General features: G+C 39.7%; 1 pseudogene across 1 annotated transcript; it reads right to left on the bottom strand.

Moving 5' to 3' along the window:
* Positions 1 to 369: 369 nt before the first annotated feature.
* On the bottom strand, positions 370 to 16,280 carry LOC143593070 (photosystem I reaction center subunit XI, chloroplastic pseudogene; annotated as a pseudogene). Its single transcript, XR_013146038.1, has 3 exons — positions 16,249 to 16,280; positions 15,616 to 15,739; positions 370 to 871 (listed from the first exon to the last, which is right to left on the bottom strand). The product of XR_013146038.1 is annotated as a photosystem I reaction center subunit XI, chloroplastic pseudogene (transcript).
* Positions 16,281 to 16,291: the final 11 nt, after the last annotated feature.

Genomic DNA, 16,291 nt, shown 5'->3' with positions numbered 1-16,291 from the left:
ATGAAACTTATAAATTGTTGTAAATATATGGTCAATGTAATCATCAATGTAATAAACACAATGGTCAAGGTAATCATCAATGTTAGTAAACATCTAAATGAATAGAGTTGAATATGGTAATAGGATGTTTCATAACACATTTAAATTTGATGTAAAATATTCTAAATTATGTGTTAACTTAATATTGTAACAGTTTCATGGCTCGACTTTCAACTTTTATGAATTGGTTTGTTAAAAACCTGAGCTGATTTGGCTCGACTTGGCTGACTCATATAAGCGGAAATCCACTTTAACTGGTTAAACCGGCAAGTTCATACCGGTTTTTAAACAATCATCATCCGTCAATATACAACTTCCCACATTAAACAAGCCTAACTCTTTTGAAAGAGGCCCAATTTACTTAACATAGTAAGGTAGATCAAGTACATAGAGATGAAAATATGCCCAAATGACCCCTGAGATCCCACCAAAGAAGAACTCGCCACTGAACTTGGCCCAACCATTCGTGGTTTGAAGTTGGTCTGGCTCCTTCTTCCTCCCGGTCAAAGTCAACGATGGTGCGATCGATGGCTCGCCCTCTTTAAATGACGCAATCCCATACAATGTCAAGCAAATGCGTAGAATTACCACCAGTCCACCAACAGCTAGCGATCCGGCTGCACCAGCATACTCTGTGTTCTTTAATGGTCCGGCTTTCACAAATGGGCCCACTAGAAAGAACCCGTGAGCTAGCCCGACCTCAATACCATGTAGTAATGGGTTTGCGGTGTGGTATCCGATACCAGGCGACCAATGGGCTTGATGTCACATGAGTCTCGAGGCTTTCGATGAATGGGTCCCCATTAATGGGTTGAATAACTTGGTAGGTGGGCTGCATAGCACAACATAGTAATGATAATTAGCCGTGTAACTGAGCCAGTTCAACTAGACTTGCAAGCTTAAATGAGCTTGTTATTTATATATTTTTCATTTAACATGTTAAATATATATTTAGATAACAATTATTATTAGAAATTATAATAAAATGGTCGACTATAATATCTTATGTTATATATGAAAGTTAAAATTATAAAAATAAAAAATACGATTATATAGTTTTAAATATAAGTTAGTTAATAAATAAATAAATATTAAATGAATCAAACCTGAACCAATTTAGAAATCTACATCTACTCACAGACTAAACTTGAACTTCAGAAATAAAGATCAAAATAAAATTCAGTCACTTATCTATACTATATTAATATACATATAGGATGGACAAAAAAGTCTTTTCACCCAAAAACTCATAAATTTAAGAGGTACAATATAGTTATGCACAATATACAAGTGTTTTGGGCACATAAAAAACTTTGCCTGCTGAAATTCATAGATGGCGGCAGATATTATAATTCAAAATTTGAATTCTAATGTATTATATCACGTTCTTTAGTTTTACTCTTGTGAATATAGTGAGAGAGACAGGGACGGCTAGAGGCTGTAGCTCCGGCAAAGATCTGTTGAATTGGGTTTACGTCTCTTCTCTGTGTTTTTAATTATCTTATCTCTATCATCAAAAACAAGATTTAATCTTTCTTCTTAGCAGATCTGGAAGAAAATCCAATAACAAGATACAGGATATTGGCTCTTCAGCCACAATCACGCCCGTGGTGCTTCAATCGCTCGCGTCACTCTCCGGCTTTCGTTCCATGACTACCGATCTCATTTCAAATTCGAGGAAGAAATGGTTATGAACAACTTCAAATCATACAAGGTTAGGGATTCTGCACAAAACACCCTTTTCCCCCAATTTGCAATTTTTTAGGGTTTGTTGACTTTGTTGGTGTAATTTTAAATTAAAACGTTTTGTATTGTAGTTGGACCTGATCACGTCAGGGAGAGTAACGTAACTGATTTATGTTGTTCGTTTATGGAAAACAGGTTAGGGTTTTGTGAAATTCAAGGTGAATTTTGTAACAATTGAGATTAATTATACCAAAATGTTGCAGATGCAGCTTAACGAAGTGTTGTAGCTAATCTATAATTTGATCAACCATGAAAACATTCACGGTGCATGTATCTGTTCACTTTCAAGAAATTATTGATATGGTATGTAAATTTTTCTATCACAAGCTTTTAATTGGGTGTGGTTTGATTGATTTTTGTATGTAATGGTTTAAATTGGTTTGATTATAGGATAGTGAAGCATATAAAGTTATTCCAGTAAGTGAAGTGTTTCATGATGACAAGGTGGAAATGGTTCTTTGTTGAGTTAGTCAAACTATACTTTTAAGTTAGATCTTTACTACAATTCTTACATGATTTTTATTGTGTTTTATAAAATGGAGCCAATAATGTATTATGGAAATGGTACAGAACACATAGTTGTTACTACAATTGGAGGTTGAAATAGTCAACTGAAGCAGATATGTTACTATTATTTAATCTCTTTTTTCAATCTTATGACTATCGCCTAGATATGCTTTTTAGGTCGTTTGCTGCTATCTTTGTTTTTGTTTATACCGTCTGTTTAGCTAAAAAGTTTTATTTGTTTTGTTTTAGTAAGAGGTTTTGATGGACCCATTTGACTGAAAAGTTATATTTGGGTGGTTAAAAACAAAAGTTTAAAACACATCCTAAATTTGAAACATGTGATGATAAAGATAGACCATTAAGAAAAGGCGTTTTTATGGGTTCAGTTCAAGTATAAAATCTTGTTCAATTTTTACGGGTCGGTTCACTTTTTTCCCTTTTCGGTAAATCTGGAAAGGAAACCACATCGGAAATTGTTTAGTTTGTGAACAAAAAATCATTATGCAGATAATGGAAGAACAAAAAAAAGAGTTATAATTTATAAATTAAGAAACGAAATATATCTTTACTATTGCACCTCGGAGCACCACCGAACACATATTCTAGAGTTGTGCACAATTCGTTTATTTAACTAATGTCTACTACTCTGCTAAAATAATTTTGACAATTTATTTGTAGATGATTTCCTTATTTGTTCAATAAACAGTTCATTATTAAAACAAATACAAACCCATGGTACCAGTATCATTATTACTGGTACATTATATATTGATAATCTAAAAATTTTGTTGGTAAGAAGAATTTCGTTTTTTTATAGGTTTGGTAAGTGCAGTATACCACCATTGACCATAAAGGCACCTACTTTACAAAGCTATGTGCACATGGCCAAGGCTCAAGATGCTACAATGGTTGCTTACCTAAGGGTCATATATTATTATTACACATATATATGTATTAATGGAATTATACCATTTCAAGTTGATGTCACTAGAAGAGAGCTTGCAGATTGCCAGGTTAGTGGTGATTTGGGATATGCTTTCATATTTATGTAATCATTTTCTAATTACTCATTTGGGGTGTACACGACTGAGTCCGAGTTGACTAGACTTGTTTAGACTTATGAGAGCTTGAGTTCGAGTGTTCAAATCGTTACAAGATCCTTTTTTAAAGCTCGATCTCGGCTTGTGAGTTATTTTTTCAAATTGGGCTCGGTTTGTTTGTTATGTGTTAATTAATTTATATATGTTTTTTAATTATTTTTAAATATCTTGAGAAAAACCAAAAACGAGCCAAAGCTTGGCTCGAGCGTGGATGTGCAACGATAAATAAATGAATACAATTCCAAAAGGTATAAAAGTAAAAAATTCACAACAGTTGTTAAGGCTCAACGGACCTAGACGATTTTCTCATACAAGACTTGAACTTAATAGCTAAAGTACTAAACCAGGGAATTAGGCCTGTTGTAATTGTACCAAAAATTGCTTTTGTTGTTTCATTTAATTTTGCAAGGGATCACAACTTCTTTAAGACTGCAGCTTGATGACAAAAAACAGTTTGGTTGTTTTTAATAGGTTTGGCATGTATAAACATGATTTAAAGCGGGATTGCACTTTGATCATTTGTTGAGTTACCTTAGAGCAAGCGAGTTGCAGTTTATTTTTATCTACATCTTGATATACATTATATACCAAATTGAGTGTAAGTAATACTATTTTTTGGTGTAGACTAGAGTGATTTGTATATTTTATAGAGCTTTTATTTAATTAATCTCCTAAAGATTCGATGCTTTAGATCAGTGTATACATCAATAGTTTACTCACACATTGGCTTCACCTTATTTTAGATGCTTTGTATCTTGACTTTTATTACATATTTTTTGCATGTTTTATTTTAGTTATGTGGATTAGCCCGGGAGGGGGGTTATGATGGTATATTTGATGCATTCGCTAGACTTTCATCACAAATTCCAAACGCATATGCATGCGCTTCTGAATTAGGGGAACCTTATCTTAATAATCTACATCTTGCAGAAATTACTGGTCAGCTTCTTAGCTTTTTATTTTTAATTAATGCAATTGTTTAGTGTGTTAGTAAGCATTCAAGTTTTTAAAGGATTGTTTTCGCAGCCGGTGAAGACAAGGAGAATAAAGTGGCTAATGTTGGTCAAATGGTGTTTCAATTGGGCACTTCAGATGTTGTTAGAGCTTTGACTGCTACATAGTCAATGTAAGTTTCTTTTATTATAGGTGTTATGCATCTATGCCCAAATATATTTACCTTGCTCTAACATGAGGTTTTACTAGGCTCGAGAATCAGACATTATTTTAATGGCTTGAGCTCAGCTCGAGTTCAAGTCGTTTTATAAAAAATAATATTTTTTATATGTATTAATATGTGCAATAAAATAAATACGTTTTTTTTATAAAAAATAAGCGAGTTGGTTTGAACTTTTCACGAGCGAGTTCTAGATCAATATTTCAGCTTGTTAAGATAAATGAGTCGTGCCAATCAGTTTGCAAGTAACCCAAGCCAGTTCCGTTTGTAACAAGCCATGGTAAGCTCGGTTCACTGGCTCGCTTGTTAGGCTTGTTTAGCTGGCTCGCTCATTGGCTTTGTTCAATTTAAATCATAATATTAATATATTTAAACTACAACCAAAATTTTAATACATATAAATTATATATATTGTGTGGCCTACTAATTATGCATTATGTGTATGTTAAAAAGTATTTTATTATTTTTCATTAACATGCATCAGTATGTCCAAATATGTACAATTGTTGTAAATAAATAAGCTGGCTTGATTTTTCTACATGCTGACGTTATTTGATTGCTTTTAAACGTGCAGGAAGAACTGCAATGACGTTGATGTTTGCTTATGTGACAAATGCGGTTTCACTGTCTAAACCTGTAACAAAAGCTTTTAGTTTGGCTGATGATATTCTTAGAACACCAGGTGTTTGTGGCATCTTAGAGATAACTTCTTTTAAAGTTATCAATCCTTTTGCTAATTTTATTTACAGATTAAACGAATTGGTGTAAATTTGCAAATACCGGGTGAAGAAACACTAAGTGACCCCGGCAGATTAAGGATAATCTTAGGGTTTAGTAGATGTTTCCCACGAGGGTTAGGTCCGGCAAAGATGGTTATTCTTCTGATGACCTGCAAAACAGACACCGTGAGCTCGTCACTAAGAAGGGGGGTACCTCCTTGTGACCACCTCCGGCGTGAGAATCAGACTAGATTGTTCTGAATATAAGTGTATATTAAGAGAAATAGCTAGAGATGATAAGATAATATCAGATGATATATGATGATATAAGATAAGATAATACCGTTCCAAGGTGTTGGAGTATTTATAGCCGAAGGTAGGTTTCCAAGCAGGTACAGCCAGCTGTATAATATTCCTTTTCCACCAACTGTGGGCTACGTACGTGCCATGCTGGTAGTTGGTGGGTAGGCAGCGGCTGATAGTGACATGGCCGGCTGTGTACTATTCCTTTTCCACCAACTACAGGCTATGTACGTGCCACGATGAGGGTTGGTGGGTATGCAGCGGCTGATAGTGACATTTTGTACTGGAGCATGCTCCTCCTCGTACTATTGTCGGTGAGCTGTCACCCTGTGATTGGTTCATGGGCTGCTTTGGTCAGATCTTGTCTATTTTGTCCATACCTTGGCAGGTATAGTACAAAAGATCTTCCAGAAGCGTACGGACTGGCTCATTTGGGCGGGAGTATTCCCGCCTTGCTCATTCCTTCTTCAGGTGACATTACTGAATTACTGAGAGTTAGTGCCTTGTGCGTGTAGCCTTACTATTAGTGCGGGTAGCCTTCCCTGATGGCTTGTATCCGCAGCTGCGGGAACAGGCAGGGTACTTTACCATTGGGAGGCTTTTTCCTGCGGAAACAGCTGGCGTACTGCACGTAAGGTCTTCATCTCTCTGAGCATGGTGGGTCCTGCGGAACCAGTTGGTCTTCGCGCAGACGTCCCTCTTCAAGGTGAGTCTTGCGGGTCCAACTGGGCTCTGCTGGGACCTACCTCTTCAAGTCCCCCCAGTCCATTGTTCTTCTCATGAATTGTTAATAAGTGGGGTGAACTTTTGAACTTAAGCAAGGGGTTTTGAAAAGGGTTTTTAGTTTTAAGGTTCTTCGTGGGGATTCTTCCCGCGGTTTTCCTAATGTCACGTGCAGAAATTCCCGACTTTTCTGCTTGATCTTTGGGTATGATGCGGGTAGGTGTGTAACCTCCTTGCAAGTCAGGAGCGTTGAGTTTCACTTGTGTAGATTCTCCACGAGGTTTTGGTAGTTTTAGACATAGTGATCAATTATGTTAAACAACCAATTCTATCTTGGAGCTTCAAACAATCTAGTTCTCAACGTTCCCGCTATGCGGGGATGTTATTTCCCTTTCCACAAGCATGGCCCAGAAGATCCTTCTTGGTTTCAATTCCCTGCAAGTGCTAAGTATGTGAAGGGTTTCGCCTTAACAATGTACCCGCACTCGTGTTATAGTTTCTTGATTTCCAAGGTATTCTTGGCTGCAATTCCCTGCATGTGCTAAGTATGTGAAGGGTTTCGCCTTGACACTGTACCCGCACTTGTCTTACGGTTTCTTGGTTACCAAGGTATCTTGTTAGCTTCGATTCCCTGCAAGTGCTAAGTATGTGAAGGGTTTCGCCTTGACACTGTACCCGCACTCGTCTTATGGTTTCTCGCTTTCCATGGTAAGGGGGTATATTCCCTCTTATTTTTGAATCTTTTTGAATATTTTTGAAATATAAATTATTTGTTAATGCCTTGCCTTGTAAACCTTATATGTTTTGTTTCACACATATTTTAGTTTAACTTAACAATTTCCTGAGTACTTTGGATAAGTTAACCTTTCAACGTGGCAGATAATAGGTTAAAGTGTTGCTTCCTCTTTCGTGATTGTGCGGGTAAGACCGTCACTTTCACTAGTCTCCTACATTGAAATTGCAGAGTTTTACCCGCGTGTCGTAGTATTTTTGCATTTGTCGCTTGTAATTCTCTTCACGCGCTGCGGCTAAATCTCTGCGTTCTTCGGTTAGCATAAGGTCTAACCGTCTTTCTGCATCATTGTCTTCTGGCTGAGTCAAGACCCTTGGTGAGGGTAGACCAATTTCGACCGGGACCATGGCTTCAGTGCCATAAGTGAGGCTGAACGGGGTTTCTCCCGTACTTGCCTTTTTCAGCGTTCTGTTTGCCCAAAGAACGTATGGAACTTCGTCCACCCAGCCGGATCTGTGTTCCAATAGTCTTTTCTTTATGCCGTCGACGATGCTCTTATTTGCTCTTTCCACCTCACCATTACCATGCGGGTGCGCCACTGAGGTAAAGGTGTGGGTGATTTGAAGTTCATCCAGCCACTTTTGTAGCTTCTTGTCAGCAAAGTTGGCGCCGTTATCGCTCACCAAATTCTGGGGAAGTCCAAAACGACAAATAATAAATTCCCAAATAAATTTTTTGATATGTTTTGCGGTTGTTTGGGCTAAGGGTTTTGCTTCTATCCACTTGGTGAAGTAGTCGATGGCTACCACTAGAAACTGAACGTTCCCTGCTGCTGTGGGAAATGGGCCTGTCACATCGATGGCCCACTTCTGAAATGACCATGAAGAGGTGACTGGAACAAGTTCATTCTTCGGGCGATGCGTGTTGGGTGCGTAGAGTTGGCAAGACCTACACTTTCTGATGTATGCCAGCGCATCCGTATGCATCCCCGGCCAAAAGTATCCCGAGTTGTTTAGCTTAGCTACAACAGCGCGTGGACCTGCGTGTACTCCACAGATGCCCTCGTGCACTTCCCTTAGGAGGTAGCCAGCATCTTGGTTGTCCACGCATCTTAGGAGTGAGCCAAGAAAATTACGTCTGTAAAGGATGTCATCGATGAGTTGATAGTTCAGTGCTTTACAGCGTATTTTTCTTGCCTGTGTTTTTGATTCTGGTAGTATACCCGCCACAAGGTAATTTATTATTGGTGTCATCTACGTTTCTGTGCTGGTTTGGATGACACAGATTTCCTTGTGCGGGACTGATGGTGCTCCAAGGAGTTCAATGCGGATGTCCTTTCCCAAGTGGGTGAAGGCTAATGATGCAAGCTTGCTTAACGCATCCGCAGATTTGTTTTCGCTACGCTTGACATGTATGACCTTACAATCGTTAAAATCGCGCATAAGGGTTTTTGCTTGTGCGAGGTACAGGGCCATTGTGTCGTTCACGGCCGTGTATGTCCCGTTTATTTGGTTGGCTACTAACATGGAATCCACGTGGGCTTCCAAGTTTTTCACTCCCATCTTACGCGCAATTCTCAGCCCGGCCAGGAATGCTTCATACTCCGCTTCGTTATTCGTACTTGGAAAATCCAGTCGAATAGCGTAAATGTATTCTTGGCCTGCTGGGTTGGTTAGTTTCAACCCTGCGCCTGAACCCTCGTTGCTGGCTGCTCCATCAGTGTAGAGTCGCCAGACATCATCGATGTCCTGTGCTGGAGAGGGTTGAGCCTCCTCCTGGCACTCTTTCTCCCGCGAAGCGGGGACTTCTGCAATAAAGTCGGCCAAGACCTGGCCTTTTATGGCTAGCCTCGGCTTGTACTTTATCGCGTATTCTCCCAATTCTATTGCCCATTTGGCTAGGCGTCCTGACAATTCCGGTTTGCCTAGAACGTTTGCAAGTTTGAAGTTGGTGAGAATGGTGATTGGGTGACCTTGGAAATATCGTTTTAGCCTGCGTGAAGCCTGTACAAGTGCTAAGACTAATTTTTCCAGGGTAGAGTACCGGGTTTCTACGTCTGTTAAGACACGGCTAACATAGTAGATTGGCATCTGGATGCCTTTTCGCTCTACTAGCAGGACCGCCCCGGTTGCTCTATCTGTGGCGGAAAGGTATAGGATTAATTCCTCCCCCGCTTCTGGTGCTGTGAGCGTTGGGAGTTCGATCAAGCGTGACCGAATTTCCTGAAAAGCTGCTTCCGCTTCTGGTGTCCAGCGGAAGTGCGTTTTCTTTAAACAGTTTCTCAATGTTGACACAAATGGGAACGACCTATCCGCATGGTTTGCCAAAAAGCGGTTAAGTGCGACTAGTCGTCCATTCAGTATCTGAGCTTGCTTGATGGTAGTAGGTGATTCCATTTTGATAATGGCTTCGACCTTTTCAGTGTTCGCTCTGAAGCCATCTTTAGTAACAATGACTCCTAAGAACTTCCCTTCTTCCATCCCAAAGGAACACTTGCTCGGATTGAGCTTCATGTTTATCTTTCTGAGCGTGTTGAAAGTTTCTTCGATGTCTTTCAACATCGCTTCTGGGCCAGGGCTTTTAATGATCAAGTCATCCATGTAGACTTCCAAGTTCCTCCCAATTTGGGCATGAAACTCTGTGTCCATCAGGCGTTGGTATGTGGACCCGGCATTCTTAAGTCCGAATGGCATCATTTGATAACAAAATGTGCAATCGGGCGTCCGAAATGCGGTTTTGTCCTGATCGTCAACGGCCATGTGGATTTGATGGTACCCCTTATACGCATCAAGGAAGCATTTAAGGCGAAACGGTGCTAACGAATCTACCTTGAGGTCAATTTCGGGTAACGGGTAACAATCTTTGGGGCATGCTTTGTTTAAGTCTTTGAAATCTATGCACATGCGCCATTGTTTGTTAGATTTCGGTACCATGACGGGATTTGCAACCCATGTTTGATATCTACTAACGCGTACGATGCCCGCGTCAAGGAGTTCCTTGACTTGGGTTCTACACGCGTTAGCTTGTTCCGCCCCCATTACTCTGCGCTTTTGTATGACTGGCGTAAAAGCCGGGTCACACTTGAGTTTATGCTCTGCCTTACTTTGAGGTACACCAGTCATGTCAGCTGGTGTCCACGCGAAGATGTCAGCGTTTTTCTGTAGTAAGCGTTTGAGTAAGGTGCGCGTAGGATCAGTGACTGTTGGGCCAATGGTAATAGCCTGGTCAGGGTATTTGCCATTGAAAGCCCATTCTTCTGGTTCGGTGATGGTTGGTTTAGCCATCTTTGGTTTGGGTTTAGATGAGACAGATGCGATGCATACCTGGGAAATACCGGTGATCATCGCTACACCCTCAGCTGTTGGCCATCCCATCATGCCGTGGACTGAAGATACCACGGCATTGAATCTTGCCATCCCGTCTCTCCCAAAGAGAATGTCGTATGAGTGGTGTGGCTTCCTCATTACGACAAAGTCGACGTCTTCTGTGCGGGAGTGGTGTTTCCCGTCCGTGAGAATGACGGGGAAAGATAGGATACCCAGGGGGGTGTTTGTGCTGCCGTCGAACCCTTCCATCGAGGCGTAGACCGTTTCCAGGCGTTCCTTGTCTTCTTCGTCTAGCTTGTCGAAGAACTGCCTGTACATAACCGTTGACGAGGCGCCATTGTCAGCAAGAGTGCGGGAAATGATGTAGTGCCCCAGCTGGCTTTTGATGACGATAGGGCCTTCTTTGCTGGGTCCTCCTGGCACTCTCGGGAAGCGCACCTCAGCTTCCTTCCACGCGCATGGTTCTGTCGTTCGTCTTTTTCTTCCTCTGACGTTACTATGAACCATGTGGATGCTGATGTCAACGGGCTTTCGTCCGTTGCCTTTGTATCGGTTATCATTCCTCCCTCCATTCTTGATTGATGCCACAAGGTGTGTAAGTTTTCCATCCTTGACGAATGTTTCAACAATATCCTTCAAGGATGTACACTCCTCAGTTGTGTGACCCTTTGTCCCGTGGAAGTCACAAGATTTGCTCTGATCCGCGTTATGTCGCTGCCGGACCATTGGAGCTTTTGACCATGGGAGTTTTTCGGTGGCAAATATCTCTATGACGCTTTTGGTGAGTGGCGTCCACCGGGGGTTCCGGCTTGATGGGTGCGTGTTATCCCTTCCGCCTACTAGAGGGCGAGAGCTGGATGAGGTGTCAAAGTTTACCCTTGACTGCCAAATACCTAGCTTCCTCTTTTTGTTTTGCCGGGCGGTCCGGACGTTGTTTTCTCTAGTCCTCTGCGTGTAGAGGTTTGTACTCTGGGGAAGATTCCTACCCAGTTGCTTCTCCGTTTCGGCAAAGCGCTTGGCCGCCGTCATGATGGCATCCCATGTGGATGGCATGCCGTCTTTACCCGTCAACGTGCGGATAAGCTCTGGGTATTCGGCGCCCTGGATGAAAGCGGCGCGAACAAGATCTTCGCTTATGGTGCCCAGACTCAGCTTCTTCGAGTTGAAGCGAGTGATGAAGTCTAGTAAAGATTCATCTTCCTCTCTAACGCAGTTGAGGATCGTCCACTGCTCTTCAGTATATTTCCTCTGTTGACTGAAGTGCTGACGTATAGGCAGTTATGGAAAGTGAGATCTCATCGTTAATAGGGATAAAAACTGCATCTGGCAGTAAACTATGATAAAAACCACTTTTGATGTTTCAAATGAATTTGTGGTTTTAATGTGCCATTCTACTATTATTGTGTTGTATTTATTTGACTAACTTTTGAACTGTGTTTGTGTAACTTTTAATGTCCATATAACATCAAAACATTTGGTTCATGTATGTTTGTATAAAATCACTGTTGCTCATCGATAACTTCTTTCAGATAGGGTTGATCAACGAAACCGGTTCCTGGAACCGAACCGGACCCGAACCGGTTCCTACCCGTTTTTTGTAGGAACCGGACCCTATCTGATTCAACCCGATGATCCGTGACCGGTTCTTGCATTTCTGAGTGGGGGGCGGGTAGGAACCGGAACCGAACCGGAACCGGTTCCGGAACTGAACCATCCGGAACCGGTTAGGAATCGGTTCTAGCCGTTGGATCGATTATAGCCATTGAAAATCGTTTTTTTTTGGCCGTTTTTTGACCGTTGGGGTCAAAAATACCCGTTTTTTGGCTCCCCCAAGCACCCCACTACTAGTATAAATAGGTATTTGGTGTCATGGGTTCATCACAACACTCAAAACGCAAACCCGAACGCAAAAAAATACAAAAAAACGCTATTACAACGTTTTGAGTTCTCTAATCTCTTGTTTTCTCTTCTTCTATATTCATATTTGTTGTTATGGCTGCCTCACAATCATCGGTTGGTCAAGGTTCCAACGTCGAACCAAGTTTCGTTCGTATTGTACCTCATAATCGTAATCAAGAGATTTGGTGCAATTGGGATTTGGTTGAATTGAGTGACCATTCATTGAAGGCTCGGTGCAAGTTTTGTGGGGTTTATTTAAACCCACTTTCGAATTTAAATTTGAAGAAACACATCGAAAAACCGTATTGCAAGGCGTTGAAAAAGAACGTCGATTCGCAACAAACGCAAATGGATAGTGAAGGCGGAATATTTACATACCAAATTGATCGAGTTCAAGATCGTATGGCGAAGTTTGTGATTCAAGAAGCTTTGCCGTTTAGCCACTTCGACAACCCTCGCTTAACCACCATGATTCGAGATACGCTTCAACCACAATACACTCACGTGAGTCGTCATACTCTTAAACGTTATTGTTTAAAATTGTGGAAGAAGGCCAAAGAGGTACTAATTGCATATTTTGAAAATATAAATACGGAAATAAACTTAACTAGTGATGTTTGGTCGGCTCCACATGGTCTACCCGAATCTTATCTTTGTGTCACCGCTCATTGGGTAGACCCGTCATCGTGGGAAATGATGAAACGCACCATTGCTTTCGAACTCTTTGAGTATCCACATACGGGAGATAATTTGTTTGAAATTTTAGATTATGTTATAAAAACTTATAAACTAGAAAATAAAATATTTTCAATGGCATTTGATAACGCGTCGAATAATACATCGGCGGTTGATAAATTAAAATTAAAATATACGCCGATTTGCAATGGTGTATTTTTTCACTCAAGGTGTGTTGCACATATCATTAATTTAATCGTGCAAGACGGACTTGCTTCGGATGAGGTTACATCGGTTATAAACGATTTTAGACTAATGATACATGAAGTTTTTAAGAAAAGTAAAAAAAGACAAATGGAATATAGAAAATTTTGTAAAGATACGGGAAGAAAAGCTTTGGGAGCTAATTGGGATGTACCTCATCGATGGAATTCCACTTGCATAATGTTTCAAAGTGCTTTTGAACAAAGAGAAACTTTACAAATGTTTCATTCTAGTCTTGCCGAGAATGATTTGGCAATCCCCTTTTCAAATGAGAAATGGGAAATTATCAATGACTTATCGACTTTTCTTGAAGTTTTTAAAACATCAACTACGAAACTATCGGGAACGTATTATCCGACAAGTCCCTTGGTTCTTTCGGAGTTATTTTTAATGGTTAACAATCTTAAAGAATTTGAAAATAAAAGTCCAATGTTTTCAAACATCATATTACCAATGAAGTTTAAATTAAAAAAATACTTTCTTGAATTGCCACCGGTTTTTACTTGCGCCACCGCTTTAAACCCAATGTTAAATGTTACGGTGGTTGAATGTGTGATAGACGAAATTTTTTCAGCCTTAGATATGCATGAAGTTGACCCCAAACTTTTCAACAGAAGCAAAAAATTATTTTAACTTGAATTTTAAATTTATGTATGACTTTTATTTAAATAAATATGGGTCAAACATACACATGCCTATGCCGGGGGGGTCTTCATCAAGTTCAAGTGCTACTAGAGTACGAGATCCCATGATTAGCCTTATGAACACCGTTCGCAACGTAACGGCTAAAAAACAAAGGGGTAACACCCCTTCAAGCGAACTAGGAAGGTATAGTGCAAATGATTACTCTACCGGTTTATCCGAAGAGGAATATGGCACTTTTGATGTTTTGGCTTGGTGGAAGGTAAAGGAAACCGAGTTTCCGATTCTTGCCACCATGGCCCGTGATTTACTAACCGTCCAAGCTTCTACGGTAGCTTCGGAATCCGTTTTTCCTCTTAGTGGCAGGGTAATATCGGTGAGAAGAACAAGACTAAATTCGGAGTCGGTGGAGATGTGCATTTGCTTAAAGGATCACTTGGACTCAATCGATCGTATTCAACACGTAACCACTCTCGCAGATGAAACACCACTTGATGTTCGAGTGCACGACGAACAAGAAGGCATTTCTACAAGTAATTCCGAGGAAGAAGTCGCCGCTCAATAATTACGACGAACAAGAAGGCTTTTCTAGAAATAATATGTCACAACTTTATATTTATAAGTTTAATGTTTTGTTAGTTTGTTTTTGAAGATTTTAAAACATGTAACCTTTTTTTTTGAACTTCTTAAAGTAAATAAAATGAATTTTATGTTAATTGTTTTTTTTATTTTTCATGTTATACAAATACGAATCGTATTTTAGAATCCAAATCGCAAACGAAAAACGAAAAAAAAAAAAATGTTACACTGTAACCGGTTGGAACCGATTACAGTACAGGAACCGGGTTAGGAACCGGTAAGAACCGGTTAGATAGGTTAGGGGTCCGAGGGTGGGAGAACCGGTTCGGTTCCCTAACCGGTTCGAGCCTGGAACCGGTTTAAAATGGGGTTTTGAATATAGGAACCGGTTAGGAACCGGTTCCGGTTCCTAGTCCCAAACCGTTTTAAACATCTCTACTTCCAGACACCATTGCTGCTGCTCCACCTTCTAATTATACAAAAAAAAAAAAGATTTTTCTACCTATGTATGGAATTCTAAAATTAATTTGTGTACAACGATTGTTGTTCCTCAACAATTTTCTTCTCAATTGATAACAATTGTCTCCACTAATCAGTATTCATCCAATTGTAAATATTCCGGTTACGCCCAATTGTAAATAATCTTAATCATAAACTATTGAGTCGTACACTTAGTCATATATTCATTTTCGGTGACTATTAGCTTGGCGAATGATTTTGTCATGTGTTCCTTTTACAGTTGGGAGGTAAGCATAAACTACGCATACATATATAGTACTCATAAAGGCCATGTTTGGCAAAGAAAACAAATCAACTACAACACACCACCCGCCTTAAATCGTATTAAACATTTAATGCACGATGCAACAATTTTGTTCAATACCGGTCCTCCTAATCCGGTGACAATTGATTGAATGCACTGATATTATTAACTCAAAAATTTTTGAAAAGAATAAAGCAGCAAACAAAATAACTTTTTTTGTCAAGGATTACACGATCAAAAAACCTAACATGATTACTATATAGTATATCACGAGAGAATTAAAAATCTAACAGAAAAAGAGTATTGCGTTGTAAATTGTCGCCGCCGCATTGGCGCGGGTTTCCCATTAGTATTCCCTAAATTCATAATTGAGGGGTATAATAAAGGTAAAAAAGGAAAAACATAAATGAAAAAGAAGAAAACTTTATCACTTTGAACAGCCTTGATGGTGAAGGTAGATTTGCCAGAAGAAGGCAAGACTCTAAATGGTTTACCAGAAATGCCCTTGGGAATAACAAGTCCTCTTCTCAAAGAAGTTGCCAAACTACTGTGGCCATTTTGGACAATTTACTTGCTATGTTTTTGCAACCTCTGCAGATTGATCAAATCAAATGGTTATAGTAGGAGAGAGACACGTGAGTTGGCAAACACAATATCTTTTGTAGTGAATTTGTAGATACTGGCATGCACGTGTACACTTGTTATTGGATTGATTTCCCATTATCCATAATATGTGGCGAATCTTGTGTCTATTTTAGGCATTACTTCTATGTTTGTTTTTTAAAAAATAGCAATGTTAACTGATTAAAGTCTTTCACCCCTAATCAATGTCTTTTAACAAGACGAAGTTAAGTAAATTCCTGGGGTCAAAACCATGCAACCTAGATTATGTCTCGATTTGTCATTATTTGAATCAGGCTCGAGAAAACCAAACGGAATTCAAGTTACAAATTTTGAATATAGTTTTCGAATTATTATACCAGGTTACCAACCGATTGGTATTCACTTGGTCTACTAAACAATAACATGTAAGATTACCCAAACCAGTACATTTACAAATCAGGTGATTTGAACCTATATCCATTCATCTTTAAAAACT

The sequence above is a fragment of the Bidens hawaiensis genome, unplaced genomic scaffold (genome assembly GCF_021521415.1).
Source record: "Bidens hawaiensis isolate Kalapana, Puna unplaced genomic scaffold, B.hawaiensis_p1.1 tig00041664_1, whole genome shotgun sequence".
NCBI classification, from domain to species: Eukaryota; Viridiplantae; Streptophyta; class Magnoliopsida; order Asterales; family Asteraceae; genus Bidens; species Bidens hawaiensis.
Note: the sequence above shows the minus strand (reverse complement) of the source record. Positions and strands in the feature narration are given on the sequence as shown.